Raw genomic sequence first — 26,340 nt, 5'->3', positions numbered from 1 at the left:
CCAACTAAAACCCCTCCACCCTGACCTATTCCAGTGTGTTCTAAATGGGCCAAAAGGGGATGTGGACTGACAAAAGGATGACTATCATTTCATATAGAATTTGAACGAATGCAAATGATTGGCCAAACTAAAAAAGGTTCTGAAAAGTGCAAGTGGACCAAGAGATCTAGCAGCCAGGGCCACTTAAAAATCTTTGCCAAATCTCATTGAAAAGGATGATCTTCTCAGAGAGGAATGTTCATCTATCCTTCTCTAGCTACAGATATGTATAAGCACTCCTAAGTTCTCTCCATAGATATGCATATAAGTACTCAAATATTCTCACATCTATTCATAGATATCCAAGTACTCATATACTAGCAAAGGAAATGGCAAACCACTCCAGGATCTTTGCCAAGGAAACCTCAGATGGGGTCATAAAGAGTCAGACATGACATGACTGAAACAAGTGAACAACATTACAGTGCTCACATATGCTCTCTATTCAGAGCTATCTATATAAAAGGAGACCAAAGAATATAAAATTACTCATGAACATAGAATTTGAATACACATGCAATCATATATGACTAGAGAATAGTACTCACTTAGATGAATATACATGAATAATGTGTGTGTATACAAAATCAATCTAGTGTCATTAAGAAGACAAAAACATGAATGACTGGGGAGTTGGGCATCTGTTTGTGTCCTGGTCCCCATGCTCTGTGTTCCCTCTCTCCTTGTCTCATTTAGGAAATGAAGCCATAAAGACCACATCCATGATAGATTAGAGGGTTGGAGGGAACAGATAAAATAGTCCCTGGAGGGCCCATGAAAGAGGATAGTGGTAGGGGAACCTCAGGCAGCCTAACAGTGAGTTGAGTACCAGGGCCCAGATGTAGAGGCCAATGAGGATGCTGGGAGTGAACTCCCAGGTGGGAAGCTCTTGCCTCACAAAGGTAGGCATCGACATCACAGGTCAAATAATAGAACTGCAGGGTAAGCCTTGCCCAGACCCAGTTCAGCTTGGCTGGTGGATTTGTGAACACCCTGAGACATGGGAAAGGAAATCTTCAGGACTAAAGATGCCAACCAAACTGCCCAATGTCCAACAGAAACCCGTATGCTATGGGGGCAGATGGCCATCCCAAGACTCCAGGACCTGCGGCAGAGGGTAAGGGAAACGGTTCCCAACTGGTCCCTAAAGAAACCTTGGCCTTCCATACCCCACTCCCTGGGGCTCTAAGCTATAATAGTCCTTGTGGGATGGGGGACACCTGTGGCTCAGGAGGCAATACCCCATGGTTTAGACTTAGAACAGAGGCTAAACCTGCTGGTTGGGGGCTTCCCCAAGGGAAAGCATTAGACCAGCAGTTTTCTCAGTGGGAGGGGGCTGGTTGTCTGGAGGAAGGGAGTGGGGAAGGGAGGTGGGAGTGGAGATGGAGGGCAGAAAGAGACCTCAAAGGTCTTCCAGATCATCATTGGTAAACAACTCATGTACCCTTTCCTTTACACCTTGGGCAGGGCTCTCAAGTTCTGCTACAAAGGAGGGGAGGCGCTTCCTCAGCCCATGGAATCATCTTGGAAATCATGGAAATCATCATGAAAATCATCATGATGGCATCCTTCTGAGAAACAGCCTGCAGAGAAAACAATGAGGCCAGAATAGAAATCGAATAGTGTGTAAAAATAATGTGCGGAATTTAGGACACCACTTTTCCAGGAACATAGTAAAAAGCTCATTGCCACTATCAGTGGCTACACCTGTAGATCCCCAATTCATTGGAAAAGTGGTTAAGGTTACTATAAAGATAAAACAGAGCAGCAACAAATATGGCCCATATAATAAAACTTCATTACATCAAGAATGAATTCTGATAAGTTATTGATTAAGTTATTAAAATTAGTTGTTATTAATGACTGAGAAAGGACACATCAACACGAAACAATAATTTCACATGGAATTTTAAAAGAGAAATCATTTATCATAGTGAGGGGACAAAAGGTAGCTTCAAAGAGTTCTTTGTGTTGTTAAATTGTATTTTTATTAATTTATTAACAGGAGAAATCTGGCAGCCAAGGGCAAAACAGATTTAGAGCACAAACAATGGTGGAAAATTGGAACTTATCTCCTTAAAGATAAGTACTCCCACATTCTATTTGAAAATGGACATGTCTGAGGACTCACACTCCCTCCATATTTGCACATGTGTATACACAGTAATACTGCTAGGATTCCTCTGTGCATTCATATACAGGAACGCTTTTGTACCCTTGTTCACATGTCCTCTCTCTATACCGATGGACATATATATATATATACACACACACACATATATGTGGATTCTCCTATATTCTCTCCATATTCATATACATAAGCAGCTCTATATCCTTTCTCTCTATTCCCATATATGAATATTCTCTTTATATTTCTACTTAGTCGTCAAATTCTAGATATTCATATAAATGAATATATAAAGTCATATTACCGATATGTGGAGGAGGGGCGAGGGAGGGGGGAGGGCGTCCACTGTCTCTCAGCTTGGGGGGGGGGTCCGCCCAGACTGGCCACAGCTCTGCCTGGGGGCTGGGAGTGGATAGCTAAGAGGTAAAAGATGCCAGGCGACCCATCCAAAGCCCACCCGAAGCTCAGTTGCCCGAGTTTGGGAGCCAAGTGGCCAGGAAACACAAGTCCCAGACCTAAACCCGCCCCCCCAAATCAAGAAACGGACTTTAACGTTCCAGCCCACGGGGTTCTGAGGCGTGGCAATTCCCTGAGGAATGGGAGACACCTGAGGGGCAGGAGGGAGCCTCAGGAACACCCAAGGGCTTTAATGCGTGCTTGGAGGTTAGAAAAGTGGCTCAACTTGCTAGTTGGGGGATGCCCCAAGGGAAAGCATTCGCCTGACCGAGTTTTCTCAGCCGGAGGGCGCTGGTTGGCCGGGGGGAGGGGCCTGGGCAGGAATGTGGGTGGAGTCTGAAGGGTTTGTAGATTTGGATGAGTGGAGGGCTGAAAGACATCACAGAGGTCTCTTGGTACAGTGAGAGAAAGGGGAAATGAAGTCAAGAGTAGGGCAGGGACTTGGCCAAGGTCACATAGCCAGGAAAGGGCAGAAACAGGTCTGTGAGCCCAGCTCTCTTGCCTGCCAGGCTAGCTCTACCTCCTCTGAAACATGAGTTTCCAGTTCCCTGGAAAGGCAGGCATAGGAATTCCTCATAGAATGAGAGTTTCTGATAGTCTTCAGATTTGAACGAGGGACCCGAATGGTCCCTAACTTAGGCCCTGGTTCAAACCTGAAGACTGTAAGGACCTTTGGGATAGCCACTTAGGACGAGGAGCCTGAGGAAATCCCATGCCCTTCCAGGAATGGGTTGCTGCTATTTCTGAAATTGGGGGGATGAAACACAGCTGGTCCACTCTGGCCCACCTTGAACATTTTCCTGGGGCTTGGAGGTACAAGTCTAGGCAAGATCCCTAGTCTTCTTGTCCTCAGAGTTCCCCCTCTGGCTGTTGGGGGTGGTGTGCTGACCAAGTGAATGCCTGTGATTTGCTGAATGTGGTTTGGAATGAGTTGGTTTGGAAGGAAGGGAGACTTAAAGAATTGTGGGCCAAAAGAGGTATGGCGGAGGTGGGCTGCGTGGCAGTTGGGCTTTCACTGATGGGAAGGGAGGTGAAAATTATGGGCGGAACACAAGTGGGAATTTTAAGCTGTGCAAAAGGACCTGTTTGGGCTGAAGAAGGGTGCTAGGGGAATCAGGATGGGGAAGGAAGCCCGAATAGCAACTGCTAGACCAGAGCTCATGTGCCCTTTCCTCTCCCATCCCGAGCAAGTCCATGAAGTTCTGCCAATCAGCAGGCTAGCAGTTCTCCCCCAACCTACAGAAGTCAGCCTCCTGGACATCTCTCACTAACTTTGTCTCCCTATTGCCAACAGCCTGAAGTGGAAAAAGATGAGGCCAGAAGCAGGGCCCCAGTCCAATAGTTTATAAAAAGGATGTTGGGAGTATAGAGGAACAATTTCACCAGGAGGGCTCCAAGCACTTCACCAGCAGGCCCAAACTTATTCCAGCAAATATTCTAATTAATAGAAAGCTAAAGATTTATATAAAGTTTTTTCATATATTTATAGAAATATTTTTATTTATTTTAAAATACATTTCTATATTTATATAAAGACCTATAAAGTTAATAGATAGCACAACACAAAATGATGTGGCCCACATTAAAATCCATTTCAGTCTGACCTAATCTGTTACCAAGGATCCTAGAAGTGATGGGATGAAAGATAGGATACACACACACAGAAAGACACACAGTCCCACACTTACACACAAACTCCTGGTCCCCTAAATTTAGTTATTTCATAAAGGATTTATCCATTAACAGTCATGGGGAGGAGACAAAAGGGGGTGTCAAAAGGGTCTTTGGAGACATCTGACTGACCACTCAGCAAAGGAACAGATGATGTTGCCAAAGACAAAGCAGGCTGAGAACATTAATTCCTATGAAAAATCACATGGAAAAAGATGGTGGAAGATTCAAATATATCTCCCCATACATGAGGATATCTCTCTTCTACTAGATATACATCTACATATATGTAGACAAATATGAGTGTTCCCATTCTCTCCCTGTAGCCTTAGATCCAAGTATTGATGGGTTTTCCTTACATATTCTTATTAGTTCTCCTCTGCTCTCCCATGCCATTCTCATCTCCACAGATATCCTCAGTCTATCTTCAAGAATATATATGACTTCCCCTATGACCTCTCTCTGTTCCCACCCCTAGAACAGCCATGTATTCAGGGTTTATAAATATTCCCTCTTTTCTCTTGAGGTTCACACATACAACTGGTCATTCGGGGATTCTTTCTCTTTGTTCACACAGAGGAGCACTTACTTCTGTACGGTTTCTTGATTTCCAGCTGAGTTCTGTATTGATGAACATTTGTTCACTCTGTCTTCCCATTCCCAGCAGTCCACACACACACACACTCTCTCTCTCTCTCTGTACTCATATGGAAGAGGAAGGGTGTGCTGTCTGAGCACAGAAATATGTATTCCTATAGAAGAGTATATGGCACCTGAGCTTGCAAACAAGAGTCTTCCTCTCTCCTCTCCTAGGGAGAGAATCCATAGAAGCTTCTCAGGTATAGAGAGAGGAGAGAGGAGGCTCTTCCATGGGGATGTAGGCACCTAGAGGTGGTGAGAGGGAATCTGGGTATATACACATATCTACACAGAGAGAGGGAGAATATGGGAATGCTCATAGGCATTAAAAATCAAGAGAATGATGACAACTGAGGTGTATCAGAAAATAGGATAGATAGGTCCTACTAATGAGCTGCTAGAATAGCTGAGTGTTGCTGTGGAGGAATGGAGAGAGAGACTGCCATTATAGGAATATCTCCTCTGCCTTCTCCCACATCATTTGACATATATTCTCTACATCTTCCCATACAGAAGTATTAACAGCTCCTCTATAGGAGAGACTCCACCATGATAGGAATGTCGGGAACATCTCTGAAGGAAAAGGTCAAGTTCTTTGTCTCTGTAGGATTATAAAGAACACCTGAGCCCTGAGCAGGAAGAGAGAGAAGGAAGGGAAAAGCCACCAGTGGGGTGTTCATCTAGGGCAGACTCAGCTCTGCTTGCTGGTGGTCCTCAAGGCTGGGGAATGGATATCAGAGAGGGGAGAAATGACAGAGAAATACCCCCAAACTCATCTCAGTCTCAGCTGCCTGAGTTTAGGAGACAAGTGGTCATGAAACAAGCCTTGGACCCCTGGATCTACTCCCAAAGGAGGGAAATGGTCCCTCCAGAATCATGGCCTTCCATCCTGCCCCCAGACTCCAAGCTGCTACAGCCCCAAGGGATGGGGAACACGTGTGGCTCTGGAGGCGGGGCCAGGGAGACTCTTGGGCTGATTCCACACTTTAGGCTCAGAACAAGGACTGAACCTGCTGGTTGGTGGCTGCCCCAAGGGAAAGCAATAGACAGGCAGAGTTTTCTCAGCTGAAGGGGGTTGACTGGCTAAAGGAAAGGATGTGGGAGTGAAATCTGAACAGGTTTGTGTATTTGCATGAGATGGAGATGCAAAGAGACTTCAGAGGCCATCTGAGCCAACCTCCTCTTTTGACAGAAAGGATAAGTGAAGTCAAGAGCAGGGCAGGGGCCTGGCCAAGGTCACACAACCAGAAAGGGGAAGAAGCACACCTGTGAGCCCAAGTCTTGCCTCCCAGGCTAGCTGCTTTCCATCTTGGCCTTTACCTCCTTTAGGAACCAAGCTTCATGGGCCCAAGTTCCCTGGGAAGGCATTCTCCAGAAGTAGGTGGAGACATTTCCCATAGAGCTAAATGTTCTGGTAGTCCTTGGGTTTGAATTACTCATTAAGAGAGGGACCATCCAAGCCCCTGGGCTTTGGGTCAGCCTGAGATGGGTACTTAGCAGAAGAAGCCTAAGCAAATCCCATGCCCTTTCTAGAATGAGTTTCTTCTATTTGATGCTCTGCACCTGGTTCACTCTGGGCTCTCCTTGAACATTTTCCTAGGGCTATAGATCTAGAGATATAGAAACCTGAGTAGGGTCCCAATTTCCTACCCTCAGAAGTAGACATGGGCAAGAGGTAAACAAAGTAGGTTGGCCTTGGAGAGTCAGGGATCAAGAAAAGCTTTGTAGATGTGGGCTGAATGATGGCTAGAGGGGATCAATGGAGGATGGGGCAGTTATGGGTATGTGGTCTGCTGCCTGACCATGGTAGACCCTGGTGGCAGATCAGCCCACTCTCAGCAGGGGAATGGATATTGGAGAGACCAGGGTTGCCCAAAGCCTACCTAAAGCTCAGTTGCCAGAGCTGGGGAGACAGGTGGCCAGGAAACACAAGCCTCAGACTCCTGGACCTTATCCCAGTGGAGAGCAATGGTCCCCAACTGGTCCCTACAGAACAAGGGCTGAACTGGCTGGTTGGAGGCTGGCCCAAAAGAAAGCATTAGACTGGATAATTGACTGAGAAAGGAGGGCTGGAAAGGGATGTGAGAGTGAAATTCTCCATAGAGTTGGAGGTTCTGGGTGTCTTCAGCTATGTACCATAAGTTCAGCAAGGGGTCCACTGAGCCCCTGGACTTTGAGCCAGCCTGGGATATGCCTGAGCAAATCTCATGTCCTTCCCTAAATGAGCTGCTTCCAGTTGTGGAATAAAGAGCATGATCCCTTCCTGATGTGCTCTGGGACTCCCTTAAACATATTCTGGGGCTTGTAGGTAGAAGCCTAAGCAAGGTCCCAATTTACTGCCTCCTGAGAATTTCCCCTCTGGTGGGATAGGGATGAAATGAAGGAATGACCTTAGACAGGCTGAATGTGGTGGGGTTGACCAAAGGAGGAGGGCCCTGCAGAGGTGGGGCCCAAGAAAAGCTTTATGAAGTTGTGCTGAGTGGTAGGTAGACTTTCATTGATGGGAGGAAGAGACCCAATCGGGCTGCAGAAGGGTGCTAGGGGCAGCAGGATAAAGAAGGAAGCCCCAACTATGTCTCCTTGATAAGAGCTTATGTACCCTTTCTTTTCCACCATGGGCAGGTCTAAAGGGTTCTCCTTCAGTCAACAGACATCACCCTTATTGGCATCAGTCAATAAAATTGTCTCCCTGTTCCCAACAGTCTGGAGAGGAAGATGAGGCCCAAAACAGGAGCCTAATCCAACAGTTTGTAAAAATGAAATCAGAGATTTAGGGGAGCCCTTAAGACATTATAGCAAATACTATAGTTAATAGAAATCTATAAAGGAAAGCACAAGACAAAAAGAAGGAATCTTCATTAGAACAAACTCCAATCTGACCTGTTCTAGTCCATTACCAATGATCCAACTAGTGATGGCATAGAAAATAAGATACATACACTAAACATACAACAACACACAGAAAGACACACTCCCACATTTACAAACTTAGGCACACCTAAATAGTATAATCTTAAAAGAATTTTCATTGATATCCATGAGGAATCATGGCAAGAAGACATCAGAGTGTCTCAATGGGCCTTCAGAAACATCTGCTCAACTTTGGAAGGGGAGATATGGGGCAGCCAAAGGAAAAACAGAATGAAAACATTCATTCCTATGGAAAAAGATTGTGGCAGATTCATATATACCTCTTCCTAGATGATGATTCCTCTTTCTAGTGGGTATCTAGCCATCCCTGGGTACTAACCCATTCTCTCTAAATATCCATATATCTGAGCATTGAGAGGTTTTCTTGTTCTGAATGCTCCTCTGTACTCTCCTGCTGTTCATATTTCAACAGGTATCCTCAATATACAATAATGAATACATAGGACTTCCCTTATAGTCTGTTTATATCACTATATATATATATATATGAACAGTCATTATAGATGTACTGCATTCTCTCTTGAAACTCATACATAGAATTATTCCAGGCTTCTCTCCTTGTTCACATATATGAGCCCTCAGATAGTTGGCATGTATATGAGTCCTACATTGGTGAGAACATTCCATCTAGATTCCTCTTCCTGTGTGTACACATATTCTCTCTCTGGATTCTCATCTATGACATACTCTGGGTGGACATCAGTGGGAGTCTTCCTATCACAGGGAGCGAAGAAGTCAACTCCTCTCAGGTAAAGGGAGAGAGTAGAGGATATATGTGTATAGAAAGGGAGAATGTAAGCCTAAAATTAACATCTATGAAGAGAAAGAGAAGATGGATGCTTCTCTATATTTATTTAAGACTAGAGGGTGCTTGTGTGAATAATCCTATCCATGGGAATAGTGAGAATGTTGCCTAAGCTATACGAGGAGTTGGAATGTATGAGCCAGCCTTGACTTGAGAGAAAAAAGATCTGATGCCTACGGGATAAGAATGGAGAGGACCAACATGAGTCCTTCTTTGTACATATGGATACATGGGTGTGACTACATCCTCTGTCTTCATATGTAGGAGATGTCATAAATTCTCTCTCTATTCCTATATGTAAGTATTCATTTAAAGCTTACATGAGACTCTACAGTCATCGGAATAGAGAGAAGATTTGTAAAGAAATAGACTCATTCTTTCTGTATAGAGGATTGTAAAGAGAATCCTTAAGGTCTCTACAGCAGGAATAGAGAGAGAGAGAGAGAGAGAGGCAGAGCCCTGCTGAAATGACTAGGCAGCGGCCATCTTGGAGGCCTCCTGCATCAGAATATACCAAGCCCAGTGGAGCTTTTGAGGGGAGTGACATGGAGATGTCTGGACACACAGCAGAGAGGCCCTGGGTGTGGATCTTGATCTCCATGTTCCCATCCATCCCTTCCTACCTCCCAGGATGGCAGCAGTCAGAACTCCCTCCAACCCACACTCCCCTACACAACTCTGGCCACTTGCCCTGGTGGTTGGAGGTGGGGAGGGCAAAAAGAGTCAAATATTTGGCTGGGGGGATGTCTGTAAATGGTGTAGGAGAGAACAAATGGGGGAGGGAAAATGGAACCTGAGGGGAGCTGACTCCAAGCAGAGGGGAGGATAAGATACACCATGTAACCCAGTGGAGTGAAGGTCATCCTGTGGGGAGTGGAACTGGGGGCTTGCACCCCCAAAATCACTCTAATGAGCAGACAAGAGACTTAGATAGATGCTAGCAGAGAAAATGCTGCCTTTGGGGAGGATGAGAACATTGCCTGAGTGGTCTCTCAGCAACAGTGTCCATAGGTGTCCAAATGGATCCAGAATTTATAGGAAAAGAATACAACAGTGCCTTAAGTTACCAGCACAGCGTGCAACATCCTATCTGAATATGTTGTATTCTTTTTATCTTGTCGTGCCCTCCCCAAGTTGCCCAGCTCTCCTTGAATCCTGGGAAAATTTCTCAAATGAACACTTTCTCCGTTTTGGTCATAATTCAGGAATGTGCAAGGCCAGAGTCACAGTCTGGATCTCCTGGGCTCCCTAGTCAATTGAGAATGAATAAGAAAGGAAAGGAAAGGAAAGGTGTTTGACCACTTTGGTAGGAGTACTAAGAATCCGAAGGGGCTCCTGTGGGGGAAGGGGCTATCTCTGCTCTTTGTTATGTAGAGATGGGCTGCTTAGCTCTCCCCCCAGAAGGACCCAGCTGAGCTCACCTAGAGAGGAGAGTTACCAGGATCCTACATCCGAAATTCTCAGGCTTACTACTAATCCTAATGTGAGACATCATTGTTGAATAATGTACTACCGATTTTTACTCCACACAATCCTTAGCAGGAGAAGGACCGAAAAATGGCCAAGGTGGGCAGTGAGGACACCTGCCATCACCTCTCAGTGGGGTCCACCTTGGTCAGACTCAGCTCTGCTTGTCTGGGGACTCCTGATGACTGGAAATAGAAATAAATGTCCCTAGTTCCAGTGATGGGTTATGGTAGGACGCGTGTGTGCATACACACACACACACACACACACACACACACACACACACAGAAATCCGTTCAGCCCTTAAAACAACAATTTCATAGAAAATTCTTGTCCACATCCATTCGTAACCATGGTGAGGAGAGGAAAGAGGATTTCCAAAGGGTTAAGGATCAATCAGGGTCCCTGTGGTTCTCTCCCTCAGTGCCAGGCTCCTGGGATGGCAGCAGTCAGACAGCTCTTGAAGCAGCAATGGTTGGGGAGGGAGAAATGAGTGTGAATGGGCTTGTAGGGGAGAGAGAATGGAGCTCCAGAGAGGATATGCTGAAAGAGAAATGAAACCCAAGGGGAGAATTGGGCCAAGGAAGCTGACCCCAGGTGAAGGAGTGAATGTGTTGTCCTCTGTGGATGGTGAGGTATGGCTGGCTAAAGGGGGACCCAAGGGTGGGCTCTGGAATCAGGCTGCTGTCAGCAGGGGAAGGGAAGGGTGTCCCCCTAGTCTGAACTCAGCTCTGCTTGGCTCTAACCCCCCAACAATTGAGAATGGATAAATTGGAGAGAGCAGGGATTCTAAGGGACCCACCCAAAGCCCAACTGAACCTCAGCTGCCTGAACCTGGGAGACAAGTGGTCAGGAAGCACAAGCCCCAGACCTGGGTCTGCTCCCAAGGGGGGTAACGGTTCCCAAACAGTCCCTCCTGAACCTTGGGCATCCACCTCCTGGGCTCTAAGCTGTGACAGTCCCTGTGGGGTGGGGAACATCTGCGGCTCGGGAGGCAGCTCCTGGGAGACTCATGGGCTTTACTTCAGGGTCTAGGCTTAGAAAAAGGGCTCATTCACTCTGTCTTCCCATTCCCAGCAGTCCACACACACACACACACTCTCTCTCTCTCTCTCTGTACTCATATGGAAGAGGAAGGGTGTGCTGTCTGAGCACAGAAATATCTATTCCTATAGAAGAGTATATGGCACCTGAGCTTGCAAACAAGAGTCTTCCTCTCTCCTCTCCTAGGGAGAGAATCCATAGAAGCTTCTCAGGTATAGAGAGAGGAGAGAGGAGGCTCTTCCATGGGGATGTAGGCACCTAGAGGTGGTGAGAGGGAATCTGGGTATATACACATATCTACACAGAGAGAGGGAGAATATGGGAATGCTCATAGGCATTAAAAATCAAGAGAATGATGACAACTGAGGTGTATCAGAAAATAGGATAGATAGGTCCTACTAATGAGCTGCTAGAATAGCTGAGTGTTGCTGTGGAGGAATGGAGAGAGAGACTGCCATTATAGGAATATCTCCTCTGCCTTCTCCCACATCATTTGACATATATTCTCTACATCTTCCCATACAGAAGTATTAACAGCTCCTCTATAGGAGAGACTCCACCATGATAGGAATGTCGGGAACATCTCTGAAGGAAAAGGTCAAGTTCTTTGTCTCTGTAGGATTATAAAGAACACCTGAGCCCTGAGCAGGAAGAGAGAGAAGGAAGGGAAAAGCAATCCCTGGCATGGACAGATGAAATATCTGAGCCCTCCTGCATGAGAATATGCTGAGCCCAGGGGGTTTTAAGAGGGGACCAGAGGGATGTCTAGACACACAGCAGGGGGTCGCTGGGCATCAGCCATGGTCCCAGTGGTTGTCTCTCTCTCTCTCATTCTTGCTTCCTGATAGCAGCAGATGAAAACCCCATCTGGCAGCTGGAGCTACTTGCTGCTGCAGTGGTGTGGGGAGGGAATATCAATCTTAGAGGCTTTGTGGGGGAGGGAAAATGGAGCCAAAGAGGAAGGTGGGGAGCTCACTTTGAGCAGTAGGGGGATGAAGACTGCAGAATGATTAAGTTGGGCAATGACATCACCTGCCATCAGCTCTCAGCCAAATGTCCATGTAGCACAGACAGCTCTGCTTGGCTGATGATCCTCAAGGCCTGGGAATGAATATTGGAGCGGGGAGACATGGGGACCTGTCCAAAGTCCACCTGAGTCTCTGCTGCCTGAGTCTGGGAAACTAGTGGCCAGGAAGCACAAGTCCAAGCCCCCTAGACTCTATCCTCATGACATCCTAATCCTAATGACTGTGGTAGTGGTGGCCAAGAGTTGGCCAAAGGAGAGCCTTGGAGGGGCAAGGATCAAGACAGGCTTGGTGGAGGTGGACTGAGTGACAGTTGGACTTTCATTGGTAGGAAGGAAGGTAGAGATATTGAATAGAATAGATGTGGAAGATATAAGTTGTTCAAAGGGACCTACTTGTGCTGTGTGAAGTTGCTAGGGGAATCAGGGATGGGAAGGAAGCCTGCTGAATGACAAGCCCTAGGCCTAGAGCCTAGGCAGATCTGTGGGGTTCTGCCAACGAGAGGGAGAGGGCTTCTCTCCCCCAATCTGCTGAGACATCAACCTAATGAACATTTATCATTAACTTTATCTCCTTGCTGCCAACAGCTTGAAGGGGAAGGAGATGAGGCCAGAAGCAGATTCCCAGTCAAAAAATCTGTAAAAGTGAGGCCAGGAATATAGGAAGGCAACTTCACCAGGTGTCCTATAAGCATTCCATCAAAGGGCTTAAATTTATTCCTTCAAATATTGTCTTAAATCGAAATCTAAAAAAAAAAGCACAATACAAAAAGACAGACATGTCCCACGTTAAAATCCCCTCCAGGTGGACCTATGATTCGACAAGGGATGGGACGGAAGATAGGACACACACACAGAGTAGCACATAGAAAGTCACAATCCCATACTTACAGCAAAATTGTGCACCCATAAATACAATTATTTCATAACAAATTTTATTCCAAATCCATGAATAATCATGGTGAGGAGACAAAAGGGGCTGTCAAGAGTGCTTTCAGAAACATGACTGACTTGGGAAGGGGAGAGATGAAGCATCCAAAGGAAAAATAGATTGAGAAACTCATTCCAGTGGAAAAGCTCATGAAAAAAAATTGATAGAAAATTTGGATCTATCTCCTCCTAGATGGGTATTCTCTAGATATTTAACAGGTATAAATACAAACCCAATCTCTCCCTATGTGAATCTTTCTCTGGATATATAGCATGTATGAATACTAACCCATTCTGTCTCTATATCCATCCTTCTCTAGGTATTTAGACATGTATGAATACTAACCCATTCTCTCTAGACAATCATCCTTCCCCAGGTATTTAAACATGTACAAATTCTCTTTCTAAATGTATGAATACTAACCCATTCTTCTCTGGGTATTTAGACATGTGTGACTACGGATTCATTCTCTATAGATATCCATCTTTCTCTGGATATTTAACATGTATGAATACTAACCAATTCTCTCTCTATATTCATCCTTCTCTGGGTATTTAGACATGTATCAGTACCAATACATTCTCTCTAGTTATCCATCCTTCCCTTAGTATTTAACAAGTAAGAATACTAACTCATTCTTGCAATATTTATCCATCCCTCTCTGGATATTTAACACATGAATACCATCCCATTTTCTCTAGATATCCATCCTTCTCCGTGTATTTAACATGTATCAATACTAACCCTTTCTCTGTATGTGTCCTTTCTTTTCTGGGTATTTAACAGGTAGAAATACCAACCTCTTCTTTCTTTGTATCCATCTTTCTCTGTGTATTTTACATGTATGAATACTAATTCATTCTTTACATATATTTCCATCCTCCTCTGGGTATTTAACATGTATGAATACTAACCCATCCATTTTCTCTATCCATCCTTCCTTGTATATTTAGACATATATGAATACTAGCCCAGCCTCTCTCAATATCTATCTTTTTCTGGGTATTTAACATGTATGAATACTAACCCATTCTCTCTCTGTATTTCCATTTACTCTTGTATTGATTCATTCTATTTGCACATTTTTATTATGAATTCTTCTCTGCAATACCACACTGTTCATCTTTCAGCACTCAGATTTCTTCACATATTGAATGAATATCAATGATATCCCATATAATCTCTCTAAATACCCATATATGTGAGCAATCATGAATTCAGTGTATACGATGATGTTGTCTCTTGTGTACCCTACCTCTGATTCTTGAAGTATTCCCTCTCCTTGTTCACATAGAGAAGCCCTCAGGTAGTCTTCCTCTAGTTCCCTCCAAATCCTTCATTGACGAGGACTCCTTCACTCTAGATTACTATACCTATGAGTTCACATATTGTCTCTGTATTCTCATGTAGGAAGAATGCCATGCATCCTGGGAACATTGAGAGGAGTTCTCATACATTTTGCTTCTGGGAGAGAACAGTAGAATGCTTTCAGGTCTATAAAATGGATAGAGGAGAACTCTCATTTGTGATTGAGAGAGACTGTAAGCCCACCCATATCTTTGGAGAGAGAGACTATGGGGAAATGTACACAGTGGACATGTGAGTGTTCACATACCTAGGAATCGAGAGAATGATGACCAAGATTTCTGAGGAAATAGAATGTTAAATTCTATAAATGAACTAATAAAACTCTATCTGAATCTTGCCAGAAGAGTGAAGGGACAGTGAGTACTTATAAAGCAATATGTTCTCTGCCCTCATATATATGAATTATCATGTATTATCTTTGTGTTCATATACCATTTACTATAGACTTCGAGAAAGACTCTCTACTCATAGGAATATGGAGAATATGGAACTGAAATAGATGAATTCTTTCTGTATATGGGATTATACAAAGAATCAATGAGGCCGCCTAAGGAAGAATAGAGACAGAAAGGCAGATCCCCACTGACATGGACAGAGGCCATCTTGGAGCCCTCCTGCATCAGAATACACCAAGCTTGGGGATTCTTGTTTTTAAACCCTCACTTTCTGTCTTAGAATCAATACTGTGTATTGGTTCCAAGGCAGAAGAGTGCTAAGGGCTAGGCAAGGGGGGGTTAAGTGACTTGCCCAGGGTCACACAGCTGGGAAGTATCTGAGGTCACATTTGAACCCAGGACCTCCCATCTCTAGGCCTGATTCTCAATCCACTGAGCTACCCGGCTGCCCCCTCGGGGCTTCTTAAGAGGGTGGCAGAGGGACGTCTGGACACCCAGCAGAGGGTCATTGGGCATCGATCCTAGTTCCAGTTTTCCTTCCACCTCCCGGATAGCAGCAGTCAAAACCCCCCTCCACCTCCTTATTCTCTCCTCCTGCGCAGACTCCATTTCCCCTCCCCCACTGACTATCTCCGGCAAAATTTACTGACCCCACCCACACATTCAACTCCCTTTCCCCTCCCCCACCATTCCTGCATCAAGTAGCCAGAGCTGCGTGGGCGGAGGATGGAGCAGGGGGGGGGTGTTTGACGCAGGAGCGCTGCAGAATGTTCAAGGTAGGCGCTGTCGTCACTGGCCATCAGCTCTGAGCGGGGGAGGGGCGCCTAGCCCGGGCTCGGCTCCGCTGGGCTACGGCACCCCTTCTGGCTGAGAATGGCTACTGCACAGGAGACAGAGGCGGGGAACTGCCCAAAGCCCAGCCCAGCCTCAGCTGCCTGAGCTGGGAGACCTGTGGGCAGGGAGCACAAGCTGAGGACCTGGGACAGCTCCCAGGGCAGGGAAAAGGTCCAGGACCGGTTCCTCCAGACCCAGCCTTGCACCCGGGCTGTCACAGTCCCGCGGGAGGGGGGCACGTGTGGCTGGGGGGGGGCGGGGACAGTCCTGGGCTAATTCCAGGCTTTAGGCTCAGAGCAAGGACTGAACGTGCTGGTTGGGGGCTGCCCGAAGGGAAAGCAATAGACAGGCAGAGTTTTCACGGAGGGAGGGGGCACCTTGGCTGGGGAGGGATGTGGGGTTGGACTTTGAATGGACTCTAGGTTTGGATGGGATGGAGGGCTGAAAGGGTCCTCAGAGGTCATCTGGGCCAACCTCCTCATTTGACTAAAAGGCTAAGTGAAGTCAAGAGCAGGGCAGGGGCTTGAAGGTCACACAGCCCTAAGGGGCAGAAGCAGATCTGTGAGACCAGTCTTGCCTGCCAGGCTAGCTGCCTTGAACCTTGACCAAGCTTCATGGGTCCAAATTCTCTGGAAAGACACTCCCCAGAAGCACATAAAGGACTTCCCCTATAGATCTAGAGGCTCTAGAAGTCCTAAGGTGTGAACCACAGGTTAAGTGAAGAACCAACCAAGACCCTGGACTTTGGGGTCAAAGTGGGGTGGCTTCTTAGCAGGGGGAGCCTGACCAAATACCATGTTCTTCCCTGAATGGGGTCCTACCATTTGGGAAATCAAGGCGCTGTCTCCATCCTAGTTCATGATGGGACCATCTTGATCATTTTCCTGGGGCTTATGGGTAGAATCCCAGGTAAGGTCCCTATTTTCTGTCCTCACAGAATACCTTGTCTAGAAGATAGGAGTGGCAGGTAGGAGTGGGTAAAGGAATGCCTTTGATATTCTGAACATGATAGTGATGGCAGAGTTGGCCAAAGGAGGGGAGACTTGGAGAGTTGGGGGATCAAGAAAGACTTGATGAAATGGGTAGCTCAGTGACAGCTAGGCTTTCATTGATGAGAAGAAAGGTGGAAATGATGGACAGAACAGAAGTGAGAATTTTAAGCTGTGAAAAGGGACCTGCTTGGGCTGTAGAAGAGTGCTAGGGAAATCTGGGAAAGGAAGGAAGCCTATTGAATAACAGCCTTTGACCAGAGCTCATGAGCCACCCTGGGCAGGTCTGTGGGATTCTGCCAACCAGGGGGAATAGGGTTCTCCCACAAACTGCAGAAATCGGCTTCAGGGACATCTTTTACCACCATTGACTCCCTGTTGCCAACAGCCCAAAGAGAAAGATGAGGCCAGAAGCAGGAGCCCAATCCAACTGTTTTACAAAATAAAATCAGGAATATAGGAAGGCAATTTCCCCAGGAGGGCTATAAGCACTTCATCAGCAGGCCCAGACTTATTCCAACAAATAATGTAGTGAATAAAAATCTAAAGGAAATCACAACACAAAATGGTGTGGCATTCTTTAAATCCCACTCCAATGGGACCTATTCCAACTTGTTCACAATGATACACATGATTGAATGGAAGATAGGGCACACATATTGACATGTAGAAAGATACACACTCCCACGCAGAAAAAAATCGTACAGGCCTTAATACAATAATTTCAAAACATTTTTTTCTCGCTATCCATTAGTAACCATGGTGAGGAGAGCAAAGAGGATTTCAAAAGAGCCTTTAGAAATAACTGCATGACTTAGGAAGAGTGGGGGTGGGGCAAAGGAAAAGCAGGATGAGAACATGATTCATCCCATAGATGAGGGTCCCAATTTTTATGGGTAATTTAGACAAGGATGAGGACTCTCATCCATTTTCTCTCTTTCTCCATATATTCAAGCATTGCTGTGTTCTCTGTATATTCCTATTGGGAACTCTCCTCTGTACTCCTTTGCTGTTTAGACTTCAGCAGTCAAATACCCTCCCTACACATTCATAAACATATATAGGAGTTCCCCTGCATTCTCTCTCCATCTTCACAGATCTCTGAGCAATCATATATTCAGTGTATACAAATAGATTCTATTTTCTCTTGTGATTCATATGTCTTATTATTCATATATTTAGGAAGTTGTCCTCTCACATATGTGAGCACTCATTAACTTTAGATGCTTCTCCCTAAGGAAATGCATATTGTCTCTGTGGATTATTAGATATGTGCAATGGCATACTCTCTGTGTACATCAGTAGGAGTCATCAGATATTCTCCTATTAACAAGAGTACTTCCTGGCATAACTTTGGTCCTATTGACAAAGCACTGATAGTCCTGCTGGGGAAGTTGCCCTCTTCTATTCTTGGTCCCATTTGTATAAACAGCTGGATTGGGCTCCTGCTTCTGACCTTGTCTCCTTCCTTTACGGGGGGCAGGGAGACATTGTGAATGAGGGATGTCCATGAGGCTGATCTTTGTAGGTTGGGGAAGAAGTCTTGTCCCTCTGGTTGGCAGAACCTCACTGACATGAGCCCTGATCAAGGGCTTGTTGTTCTATATTGCTTCCCTACCCTGATTGCCATAGCACCCTTCTGCAACCTAAGCAGGTCCCTTTGCATAGTTAGAAATTCTCACCTCTCTTCTATCCAAAATCTCCACCCATCAACAAAAATCCAAATGCTACTCAGTTCACCTCCCACCAAGCCTTTCTTGATCCTTGCCTCTCCAAGACTCGCCTCCTATGTTCAACATGTCAAATGCTCTCCTTCACCCTAATACCTTCCAGTGAGGGTGGGAAATGGGGACCTTGGCTAGTCATCTGTCTATGAGCCACAGGGAAAACATTAGACTAGCAGAGTTTTCTCAGCAGGAGGGGGCTGTTAGGCTGGGAAACTCGGGGGGGGGGAGGAATAGATAGAGAGGCAATGGAATCTGAACTGGACTGTAGATTTGGATGGGATGGAGGCCTAAAAAAAGACCTCAGAAGTCATCTAGTCCAACCTCCTCATTTGAGAGACAGGGTAAGTGAAATCAAGAGCAGGGCAGGGCTTGACCAAGTTTACTCTACCAATCAGGGGCAGAAACATGTCTGTGAGCCCAGTTCTCTCTTGCCTGCCAGGCTCACTGGCTTACATCTTGGCTCCTTCTTCTGAGAGCCAAGTTTCATGGGCCCAAGTTCCCTGGAAGGCACTCTCAGAAACAGGTGGAGAAATTACCCATAGAGCTAGGGGCTCTGGAAGTCTTTGGGTTTGAACCACGGGTTAAGTGAGGGGCCAACCAAATTCCTGGCCTTTGGGCCAGCCTGGGCATGGCCAACCTGAATGGGCAACCCATGCCCTTCCCTGAATTTTTTCCTTCCTTGAAAACAGGAGAATGACACCTACCAGGTTCCCTCTGAGTCTTCCATGAAAATTTTCCTTGGGCTTGCATATAGTAGACTAGATAAGGTCCCTGTTTTCTGCCCTCAGAGAATTCTCCCTTTTGCAGTGGGGGATTGAAGCAGTTTCTTTGACATGTTATATGTGGTAGTGGTGACCAAGAGTCTCCAAAGGAGGGGAACCTCGAAGAGGCAGGGGTCAAGAAAGGCTTTATGGAAATGGATTGAGGCAGTTTGGGCTTTCATCACTGAGAAGGAAGGTAGAGATGATGGACAGAACCGAGATGGGTATGTATATAAGCTATGCAAAGGGACCTTCTTGGGATACATAATAAGGGTTCTAGGGGCATTAGGATAAGGACAGAAGCCTGCTGAATAACCACCCTTTGACACGGAGCTCATGTGCCCCTTCCTTTCATACCCTGGGCAGGTCTGTAGTATTCTGCCAACTAGAGGGAGAAGGGTTCACCCCCAGCCAAGATCAGCTTCTCTTCCATTTTATTCCTTGCTGCCAGTAGCTTGAAAAGGAAGAGGAGACCAGAATCAAGAGTCCAGGCTAATACCTTGTAAACTTGAGGTCAGGAATATAGGCGAGCAACTTCACGAGGAGGGTCATAAGTACTTCATCAAGCTTCTTCTAGCAAATACCATAGTTCATAGAAATCTAAGGAAAAACAAAACACAAACATTGTGCCCCAGCTGAAACCCGCCTTGAATCTGACCTATTCCAACTTCTTACCTAGGATTCAACAAGTGATGGGATGGAGGGGAGGACACACTCACTCTGACTCATAGGAAGACATACACAATCTCACACTTACACCCAAATTCATGCAGCCCATAATAGTGCCATTTCATTAAGAATTTTACTGCTTATCCATTAGTTCTCACAGTGAAGAGACAAAGAGGAGGTCTCAGAAGGGCCTTCAGAAACACCTACTGACTTTAGGAAGGAGAGTCATGTGACCATCAAAGGAAGAACAGGTTGAGAACATTATTTTCTATGGAAAAAAGCTGGTGCAAGATTCGGGCCTCTCTCCTACTAGCTGAGTATCCCTGTATTCTGTGGGTGTTTTGACATGTTGACATTTGGACTCACCCATTCCCTCTCTCTCTTATCCATATGTTTGAGTATTGATATGTTCTCTTTACATGTTGGCTATGCATTTTCCTCAGCACTACCATGATGTCCACATTTCAGCACACAGCTAACCCCTCTTTACATTAATAAATTGAATAGCCAGGATTGGTACTGGAGCTTTTGTGCATCAGAACAACCAAGGCCAGGGCTCTTTAAGGGGGTGACAGAGGGATGTCTGCACAGACAGTGGAGGGGCCCTGGACATTAGTCATGGTCGTTGTGTTCCTGGCTCCCATGATTTTGGCTGTTGTTAACCCCCACTGGCAGCTTGAGACACTGGCAGCAGCTGTAGTGGGGGGGGGAAGGAGTCTAAGAAAGCAAGTAGGAGAAAATGGAGCCCTAGAGGGTTGAGGGGTGGGCTGCAAGCTGTCCAAGGTGGGCACTGATGTCACCATCCTTCAGATCTCAGCAGGGGGTCCACCTAACCTGGACTCACTCTGGCTTGTCTGGTGGTCCCCGGGCATACGCAAGGATAATGGAGAGGCAAATAGATCCCAGGGAACCCTCCCAACACTCAGTGAAAGCTCAGCTGCCTGAACCTGGGAGACCTGTGGGCAGGGAGCACAAGCTGCGCACCTGGGACAGCTCCCAGGGCAGGGAAAAGGTCCAGGACTGGTTCCTGTAGACCCAGCCTTGCACCCGGGCTGTGACAGCCCCGCGGGAGGGGGCACGTGTGGCTCTGGTGGGGGGGGGGCAGGGAGACAAGCTTCATGGGCCCTAGTTCCCTGGGAAGGCATTCTCCAGAAGCAGATTATAGAGACCCACCATGGAGTCCTATATTTTTTATCTATGGGTGGGTGACCTGAGAAGGAGAATGGAGGCTAGAGGAATATGGATGTGAGATAGATAAGGCAGTCAGAGGAAGAGACACAGAAATAAAGACTCAGAGACCACAAGTTAAAACACTGGGACAAGCGAGCGCCATAATTACCTCTCTAGAAAGAGAAAGCAAGTGGAGAAATTATAAGTATGAGGATCAAGAAAACCTGCGTGGAGCTCAGGACTCCGGGACATCCCCCATGGGCCACACGGCCAAGTCAGACACGAGGAACATAGTAGGCCACAGCAAGATCAAGATTGTAAGAGGCAAGAGGGAGAGCAAACCCTGTGAGAGTAAGAGGTGTAAGATAAGAGAAGGGAAGAGGAAGCTCCCACATGTTCCCCAGCCTTTATTGGGGACCTTAGGAATGTCAAGTGGGAGGTGATTAATGAATAAGTGACATGATATAGGTTTTTACATTGGTAGCATTGACAATGACGGAATCAAAGAGGAGGAGATGAATCGAACCCGCGCTTTGTAAATGAATGTAGTTGGAAGCCAGGACTCTGGCTGTCAACACCCAGCCCAGGAATTTGCTAGTCCTTCGGACTGTCCCTTTCCATACCATGTGTCTGGTAAATGAATATACAGGATACAATATCAATACATCAACCATACTTACAAGATGCTAAGATGCCTGGTATGCTACACAGATGAAGAAATTCCCCTTGGAACTAAAGATTCTGGCAGACTTCAGGTATGAACCAGGAGTTAAGTGAGGGGCCAACCATGCCCCTAAGGTTTTGTGCTAGTTTGGAATGGACACTTAGCAGAGGGAGCCTGAGCAAACTCCATGTCCTTCCCCAAATGGGTTGCTTCCATTTGTGAGATCAGATGAATGATACCTATGTGCTTTGATGTGGTCCCTCCTTGAACATTTTCCTGGTACTTGGAGGTACAAGGCTAGGAAAGGTCTTTATTTCCTGCCTTCAAAGAATTCTCTGTCTGGAGGGGTTGCTGTGTGTGAGGAGAAGCTCCTTTGACATTCTGAATGTGGCCAAGAATTGGTTCAAAGAGGAGAGCCTTAGAGAGGCAAGGGTCAAAATGGACTGAGTGGCAGTTGGGCTTTCATTGATGGAATGAAGGTGGAGATGATAGACAGAGCAGAGGTGGGAATTTTAAGCTGTGTAGACCTGCTTGGCCTACACAGGGATGCTATGAGAATCACGGTGGAAAGGAAACCTGCTGAATAATATCCTCTCATTTTCCCACTCTGGACAGGTCTGAGGGGTACTGCCAATCAGGAAGAGAGGGTTTCTTCCTGAATCTCGTGTACATTTCTCACTAACATTGTCTCTGTTGAACACAACTTGGATAGGAAGAATATGAGACCCAGTCCTGCTTGTTTGTAAAGATGGGACCAGGGTTATAGGAGGGTATCTTCTCCAGGAGTGCTAGAAGCACTTCATGAATAGGCCCAATCTTATTCCAGCATATTCTCTCATTAATAGGAATCTAAGGGAAAGCCCAACACCAAAAAGGTGGCATCCATTAAAACCCACTCTGAAATGATCTATTCCAATCCCTTATTCCTGATCCAATAAGCGATGGATGGAAGATATCACACACACACACACACAGAAAGACATACTCCCACACTTAGAAATAAAGTGGTGAACCCCTCAATATTATTACTTCATTAAGAATCTTAAACATCATTTCCCATGAGGAATCATGGTGGGGATATAGAGGAGATCTCAAAGTGCCTTCAGAAACATCTTGCTGACTTCAGAGATGGGGCAGCTAAAGGCAAAAGAGGTTGAAAGGAATCATTCTGTAAAAATCTCTTGGAAAAGAATGGTGGAAAATTCAAACATCTCCTCCTGTGTGAGGATGCCTATCTTCTAGGGGTATTTAGGCATGTAGGAGGACTCCTCCACTGTCTCTATCGATCCAGTCCAGTATAGATATGTTCTCTTTGTATATTCATAACAGGAATTTTCCTCTGTACTTCCATGCTGCTCTGTACACCCAGCACTCAGCTCTGCTCTCTACAGAAGAATGAATATATCTGAGTTGTCCTATATAGTCCCACATATATGAACAGTCATATATTCAGTGACATATTTTCGTAGTTGTCTTTTGCGACTAATACATATGATTATTCAAGTATCCTCTCCTACTTGCTCACATATTTAAGCATTGAGGTAGTCTATGTTTACATATAAATATTACGTTGATGAGTTCTCATTCCCTCAATACCTAGGAGTATTCATATTCTCTATAAACACATGTACAAGAAATGATATGTTCTTGGTGTATTCTACATTTTCTGTCTTCAAACAAATGAGTGGTCTTATATTCTCTCTTTTTTTAAAACTTTTAAACGTTATTTTATTTGGTCATTTTCAAACATTATTCATTGGAAACAAAGATCATTTTCTTTTCCTCGCCCCCCCCCCTCCGCCACCCTTCCCATACCCAACATGCAATTCCACTGGGTATCACAAGTGTTCTTGATTCAAACCCATTTCCATGTTGTTGGTATTTACAGTAGGATGTTCTTTTAGAGTCTCTTCTCAATCATATCCCCTCAACCCCTATAGTCGAGCAGTTGCCTTTCCTCGGTGTCTTTACTCCCACAGTTTATCCTCTGCTTGTGGATAGTGTTTTTTTTTCTCCTAGATCCCTGCAGATTGTTCAGGATCACTGCATTGACACTAATGGAGAAGTCCATTACGTTCGATTGTACCACAGTGTATCAGTCTCTGTGTACAATGTTCTCCTGGTTCTGCTCCTCTCACTCTGCATTATTTCCTGGAGGTCGTTCCAGTCTCCATGGAATTCCTCCACTTATTCCTTTGAGCACAAGAGTATTCCATTACCAACATATACCACAATTTGTTCAGCCATTCCCCAATTGATGGGCATCCCCTCGTTTTCCAATTTTTGGCCACCACAAAGAGCGCAGCTATGAATATTCTTGTACAAGTCTTTTTCCTTATTATCTCTTTGGGGTACAAACCCAGCAGTGCTATGACTGGATCAAAGGGCAGACAGTCTTTTATTGCCCTTTAGACATAGTTCCAAATTGCCCTCCAGAATGGTTGGATCATTTCACAACTCCACCAGCAATGAATTAGTGTCCCCACTTTGCCACATCCCCTCCAGCATTCATTACTTTCCATAGCTGTCATGTTGACCAATCTGCTAGGTGTGAGGTGATACCTCAGAGTTGTTTTGATTTGCATCTCTCTGATTATTAGAGATTTAGAACACTTCTTCATGTGCTTATTAATAGTCTTGATTTCTTTAACTGAAAATTGCCTATTCATGTCCCTTGCCCATTTTTCAATTGGAGAATGACTTGATTTTTTGTGCAATTGATTTAGCTCTTTGTATATGTAAAAAATTAAACCTTTGTCAGAGGTTTTTGTTATGAAGATTGTTTCCCAATTCGTCTTATATTATCTGCCTATTCATATAGAGAAGTATTCATTTATACTCTATATGAGAGCAACCTATAGTCATAGGAATAGAGTGACTATCTAGAAATGAAATATTATAAAGAGAATCATTGAGTTTTCCTAATCAGGAAGGAAGAGGAATCTCAGTCATGAATCTACCAAGGAAATATTTGAGCCCTCCTGTATCAGAATATACTAAGCCCAAGGGGATTTAGGAGGGGGACAGAGGGATTTCTGGACAGAAGCAGAGGATCACTGGGCATCAGTCAGAGTTTCTGTGATCCTCTCCCTCCATTCCTGGTTCCTATGATTGCTGCAGTCCATAACCTCTCTGGCACTTCAGGCTATTTGCAACAGTGCTGGTATGGGGAGGGAAAAACCAGTCAGAGAGGCAGGGAGGAGGAGGGGAAATGGAGCCTGAGAGGGAGTTGGGGGGGAGGGGGAAGGGAAACGGATTCTAGGCAGAGTAGTGAGTTTTGATGCCTGGTGGAGGTCGATGGATGGGGGGCAAGTTTGGCTGGGAGGTGGACTCCTGCCTAACCAAGGTGTGCATTAATGTCACCATCTATCACTTGTCAGCAGGAGGTACACCAAAATGGGATCCAGCTCTGCTTGTCTGATGATCACCCTAGAGCTGTGAATAGATATTAGAGAGCTGAGGGACTCCAGGGGAGCCAGCCCAAAGTCCAGCTGAAGTTCAGCTGCCTGAGTTTGGGAGACAAGTGGCCAGGAAGCACAAGCCCCAGATCACTGGGCATGTTCTCCAAGTAGGGAAGTGGTCTCCAACTAGTACCTATAGGAACTTGACCTCCCAAATGTTGTGGGGGGGCTTGAGGTGAACCCCCAGGGTTCAGGAAGGGTGCCTTTAGCAAGGATACAAGTCTCTGAAACTTAGCTTAAAAATAAAAAGAGAATTTATTAATTTAGAAGGTAATGTTGAATCTGGCCAGGAGGAGAGCATAGGTGGAAGACCGCCTCCTAGGGGGAACAGCATAAGTGGAAAGCTGTTCTCCCAGATGACATGATTTCTGATACAACCCGATGGTATCAAGGCATAGCCTGAAGTTGTAGCTCTCTATCCATCTAAAGGATGATCCAAGGAGGAGAATCCTCTCAGGGTCTTATAGGAGTTACCAAGATGTTTTGGGGTTAGGAGTCACAAGGATAGAAGGGAGCAAAGGAATATCCCTGCTTATAGTTTGCCTGAAACACTTCTATAGTTTTGGGGGTACAACGTCCCATGCCACATCTATTGGATGTTGGAGTTGTGACAGTCCCTTTGAGATGGGGGCACTCCTGTGGCTCAGGACACAGGTCCAAGAAGATCAGTGGATTTTATTCCAGACTTCAGGCTTAGAACAAAGACTGAATTTACTCTGAAGAATCTGGTTGCCTAGGAGACAGGGGCTGGGAAGGCATGTGGGGATGGAGTCTGAATCATCTTGTAGGATTAGATGGGATGGAGGGCTAAAAGCGACCTCAAAGGTTATTCAGGTCAACCTCCTCATTTGACAGAAAGGATAAGTGAAGTCAGGGTCAGGGCAGGAGCTTGGCCAAGGTCACACAACCAATAAAGAACAGAAGCAGACCTGTAAGTCCAGCTCTCTCTTGCCAGCCAGACTAGCTGGCTTAAATTTTGGCCTCTGCCTCCTCTGAGAGCCAAGATTCATGGGAAGAAGTTCCCTGGGAAGGCACTCTCCAGAAGCAATTGGAGAGAGTGCCAATAGAGGTTGGGATACTTGCAGTCTTTAAGTATGAGCCAGAGGTTAATTGAAGGACAAGCCCCTATGTTTTGGGGCAGCCTGAGACAGACACTAAGATAGTGAG

The 26,340-nt window shown here is 45.6% G+C and overlaps 1 long non-coding RNA gene across 1 annotated transcript; it reads left to right on the top strand.

Annotated features, from left to right (window-relative positions):
- The first annotated feature begins 284 nt into the window (after positions 1-284).
- On the top strand, positions 285-1,850 carry LOC103099980 (uncharacterized). Its single transcript, XR_474133.3, has 2 exons — positions 285-1,156; positions 1,507-1,850. It is a non-coding gene; the product is annotated as an uncharacterized LOC103099980 (long non-coding RNA).
- The last annotated feature ends 24,490 nt before the right edge of the window (positions 1,851-26,340 follow it).

The sequence above is a fragment of the Monodelphis domestica genome, chromosome X, assembly GCF_027887165.1.
Source record: "Monodelphis domestica isolate mMonDom1 chromosome X, mMonDom1.pri, whole genome shotgun sequence".
In the NCBI taxonomy this organism is placed as follows: domain Eukaryota; kingdom Metazoa; phylum Chordata; class Mammalia; order Didelphimorphia; family Didelphidae; genus Monodelphis; species Monodelphis domestica.
The sequence above is the reverse complement of the archived record's forward strand: the minus strand, read 5'-3'. Positions and strand labels throughout refer to the sequence as shown.